The sequence below is a fragment of the Montipora capricornis genome, chromosome 1, assembly GCF_036669925.1.
Source record: "Montipora capricornis isolate CH-2021 chromosome 1, ASM3666992v2, whole genome shotgun sequence".
Lineage (NCBI taxonomy): Eukaryota > Metazoa > Cnidaria > Anthozoa > Scleractinia > Acroporidae > Montipora > Montipora capricornis.
The window spans coordinates 41,625,377-41,630,376 of NC_090883.1; the positions used below are offsets into that span (position 1 = coordinate 41,625,377).

Here is a 5,000-nt window from a genome sequence, read left to right on the forward strand (position 1 = left end):
ATTGGAGTACATGTAAATGCACTCTACTCAACTTCGACTGGTGGTAGACAGAGTAAAATCTATCACGTCTCACTCCCAGGAGTCAATGGGTTCACAACAATCAACAATCCTTTGTCACTTACCTTATATTCGTTTATTGTACTATGATGTTGTTGATGGGAATGTGGATGAGTTTGACAAAAAAACCAATGAATCCCATGATGGCAAAACCTATGGCTGTAGCAAGGGCTATTTTCTGAAATTCTAAGAACCAGAAAAGAACACTTACTTAATAACCTACAATAACAGACATCGCAATATGTTTGCTGCCGGAATAGACAGAGCGGCATACACATATAGAATGCTAAAGGTGGTAATTCAATAACTGTAACGACAATAATGTTGAATAAGCTGTGTTTAAAATTTTGACATCGTGAGTTGTACAGTGGTAGTACATGTAGCTTTATGTTATGATGGCACACTACAAAACCTCTTGAAGTGTGACGTCTAGTGCTTGATGAATTATCTTAAAGTTATGTCACTCACTACACACATTTCAATAAAGAATTGCATTCAAAGAGAGGTTACTTGTATTTTGTGTGCACAGGATATACAAATATTTTTGCTGCCGCAGTGAGTGAGCCTGAAGAGTACGAACTAGGCAGCTCTCTAATTGGGAGAAGAACTCATGTTTCTTCGAAACGCAAGGGATTGTGGTCACAGTAAGAAAAAAGGATAAGGAATTAAGATGCGTGGTACAATCTTGTTTCTCAGAAGATTAGAGCTTCTTGTATCGTCAAACTACAGAATGATTCACTGTCACACAAAAAAAAAATTGAAATTGTTCAACCATCTTCAATGGAAAAGGGGCAAGAACTTCAAATACTGCAGGAAACAAATCTTGTAACCACCTCTCAAATGCTCAGATCTGTGCGGTACATTGTTTCCGAGTTATTTGTCGAAGCATTTCACCCTACTTTTTGTCTTGTATGGACACGCCATGTGGTCCACCAATATGGCGGCCAGTAATCAATGAAAACATTTGAAGTTTACATTGTACTTTGCAATGAAAGCCCTTACTTTTCGCTCATGAGATAAAATACAGGTGAATGAACACATCCCCTAGGCCTAATGTACTTGACAGGCTCAAACTGCAGAGATTCACAGGGATTGACAATTTTTTCGACCAAATTAAATTTGGATGTATTGATTTTGGGTCAGTGCTTGAAATTAGCCGTCGTCCAGTCATCTCAGACAACCAGAAAGTTTACCTGGCGACTAGTTTTTGGACAAATGAAAAAGTTGGTTGCCCAAAGAAAAAAAATGGACAACCCGGCCAAAAATAGAAAATGTAAGCTTATTACATAAGCAGCACCCGACTCACTCGACGGTTTTCTGTTGTCAAGGTCTGATAGTAGTGTGAAGTTAACAATAATCAATTTGCCGCAGTTGAGCATTTTCCCATGTTTTGAATATCTGTGGCTTTTACAAACAAATTGTCAGATAGAAAAATTCACATGAAGCTGGCAACGGAGATCCAAGACTCCACTTTTTGAAACTGCTAAAACTTAAACCAAGACTCCCACAAAAAAAACACAGGTGGACACTTAAGCTCCGACGACGTATGATTGCATCTCGACACAGCGTGCATTTAATCCCAAGGGGGTTTCCCAATTTATCAGGGCAACCAAATTTACAGGCTTCGTTGCCCAGCTTTTGAAACAGGGACAATCTGGAATTTTTTTTAATTTCGAGCACTGTTTTAGGTTATGTGAAGTTTGATTTATTTGAGGAGAATTTGTTTTCCGAAGAGCATAACTGTGTTGTCGAACGAGTTTCAGAAACAGAGAGATCATTGCCTTAAGTGCTGTACAGAACACTTCGAAATGCACCAATATCGCCTTACCATGTTTCGTGACTACAGTAAGTCCCCCGTTCCCGTTGGCAAGCTCAACTTTTTCTTGTGACTTTCAAATGAATTGATTTCCTTGATCACTGTCAAATAAGGACAGTCACGCAACACTATTTGTCACATCATTTATTTTCAGAGATGTATCCAGAGTGCGTCATTGCGTCCTGGGACGCACTCGTTTTCCTTTTGGACGCATAGAATATGGAACAAAGGGTCCACTTGGACGCAGAAAAAAAATCGAATGTTTATGCAAATTACCAACGCCAGGAAAGACATGCGAATGGCGTATTTCACAAGGAAATTGAACATTCTCTTTTCTCACAACGGAGAAATGATTTAGTTCCTTAAATTTCAAGGTTAGCTGCTATTTTCGGATTTTTGTAGTCCAATAATTTCATTTTGTCAACCATTATGTCCAGCTTCAGAAGTCGAGTTTTGAATTCGCACGTGTTGCGTGACATGATCTGAGCTGTTTTTTACGTGAGACAATCGGCGACACTTTCGATCTGCCGCCAGTGATAATAAAACATTTCGGTCGAAGTTCAGTTTGTTGCATGCTTTCCAAGTAAATTTCAAGCATTAGTTCGCTTATCGTGAGCGAAATAACAGAGAATCCAAAGGCAAAGTATGTTAAATTTTTGTTTTGTGCGACCCTGTTGATAAAAAAATTAATTCCGGGCGCGCACGTGTCATCGTCGTCTCGGTTCTTGTTTTGCACGTAACTTGTCTGTTTTGCAAATTATGCAACTTTTTTCGGAGTTAGTGTTATAATTAACATGTTGAACATGAAACTTGAATGTATTCAATTGCTTGATTATTAACATTGGCCATGGCGAAGCCACGGTCACACGGGCCGACGATGAACTGTGCATCGATCGCTAACATTTGTTTACTCTTTTGTTCCTAAATTATGCCTCAAGTGTAGTTAAAATAAATGATGCTCTTTTACGGAAGATTGAGATTCAGTTCTGTTTTTATTTCTGTGGAGATCTAGATCATTTATCAACTGGAGCCAACAGTTCCTACAGCATACGGATTTCAATGTGATCGATGGAGCTTTGACAGTAGAAATCTGAAAGGGTACTGCAGTAGCAATTAAGAGGCAATATATCGCATATTAATTCTTGAATATTAATTAGCTGGACCCCCAAAATTTTGCAATGGACCCCCAAATTTTTCAAAACGGGGTCCAGAGGACCCCCAAATTTGAAAACCTGGATACATCTCTGTATTTTGATTTATCCAATCAGAAACTCTCTCAAATGTAATATCCAATCAGCGAACAAGTTCAATTTTTGACCTGATTTCCTGCTTGGAACTAAGGATTGGGACTTGTTTCACCAGAAGTATGTTTTTTCAGTCCTCAGTCATTGCCTCCAACTTGAGTAGCACTATCTCCCACCTTCGTAAAAAAAAATCCTCTGGTACCCAAGTTAATGTAATTTTTGATGAAATTTTTATTACTGATGGAATCGCTTTGAAGAGGTCTTAAACGAGACAGCTTTCAAAAGTTCAATATTTGTCCTCTTTCAATCACTTGGACTGGTCCATTTTTCAGCAGAATCCGAATACAAAAGAACAACTGATCACGACAAAAGTGAGGAGGCGCTCACAAAGTTCAAAGTTTTGAGGAAAACTGAAACAAATTGGTAAGGATGGATCAAAAGAAGTAAGCTTACTATACCTACCAGAAATAAAAATAGAGGGGGAAAATTACTATTGATCGACATATTAAACTTGCATGCGTATTACGTCAGGAAATCAAATTCGTGTGCAATAAAAACTTAAAAGAGTGGCTTGAATCGAGAATTCTTAACCAAAGATGACTTTTAAAAATATGCTTTAAGCCATATGTAATCATAACAAGGCAACATAACGAGATCAAATACCTTTTCTATCTGGCTTTGTGCATCTTTTCACAAGTCTCATTGAATCTTTAGCGAACTGTTTGCATGGTTCGAGAGCATTGGTAATCTGGTCCATTTTTCCGATGGAATCCTTTCAGATACAAAGACAAACGTTAAGCAAAAGGTTCAGCAAAATTAACAAAAACCATGTAAAAAATGAAGACAAGAGAGAGGTTTTTTCTTACGATAGAATCTTTCCTCACAGATCGATGCCGTGTCACTTTGAAAGGAGGAACAAAGTTATGAGTTGCATTATGGGAAGGGTGAAATTCATCCGCTGACCTCAAGGTAATAAAACGCAACGCTCAACGCATTTCCGCTGTCTTCGGACCTGTCTTCGTGTCTTCGCCAGTTCAACAACCAAATGACTTTTTGTTAATTTTGTTGCAAACTACCCTCAAGAGGCTCAGGTTGTTTACCATTTAGAAAACATTTCTGGCGGAAAATCCGGTTGGTTCGTTCCACTGGAAAATAGGAAACTTAAGCACACGCGTATTTGAGACGCGGACGGCAACCGGAAGTGGGCTGTTTTCCCTTTTGACTTGTCTTCAGACAGCTACATTTATATCGTCAAGTGTCTTTTCTCTTTTAGAGATGATTAGTATAAAACTCTTGTGGACACCACTGTCCTGGGACGCAAAATGTTCCCTTTCCGGTTGCCGTCCGCGTCTCAAAAACACGTGTGCTTAAGCTCCCTAATCTCCGGGAGCAGCGAGACGTCTGAAAAGGTAGTCCTGTTTTCCCGTTGGAAACTTTCCGATGGAAACGTGTGTTCCATTTACAAGTTTTGAAAGGTCTCACCAGTTCCAGGCTATTCACGGCCATATTTCTAATTTTGGTCAGTAAAATCGCAATCACCGGGCGGCGAACGGACTTGAGTTAAATGGAACACGTTTTTCACCCCATGGAAATTTCCACCGAAATTTCCGGAATTTTTTTGTAAATGGTAAACAACCTCAGTGTTCGTTATTTCCTTTGTCACCATCTAGAACTTTTTACAGCGGAGCTCCGCGCACAGTTAGTTTTGGTATGACGTCATCTTACGGCCCCGTCAGTCCAACTGGCGGGAACCCGCGTTTTTTTTTTTTTGGCGGGAAGTTGCATGGCCAGCGGACCGTCTTTTGACACTGCGTTTAGAACAGACAAAAATGTTGAAGACAATAAAAAAACAGGCTAAGCACAGTATTTTTTTGACATGTCGT

At 39.4% G+C, this 5,000-nt stretch overlaps 1 long non-coding RNA gene across 1 annotated transcript; it reads right to left on the reverse strand.

The window, feature by feature from the left end:
* Positions 1-3,775: 3,775 nt before the first annotated feature.
* Positions 3,776-4,184, reverse strand: LOC138044366 (uncharacterized). Its single transcript, XR_011131413.1, has 2 exons — positions 3,984-4,184; positions 3,776-3,889 (listed from the first exon to the last, which is right to left on the reverse strand). It is a non-coding gene; the product is annotated as an uncharacterized lncRNA (long non-coding RNA).
* Positions 4,185-5,000: the final 816 nt, after the last annotated feature.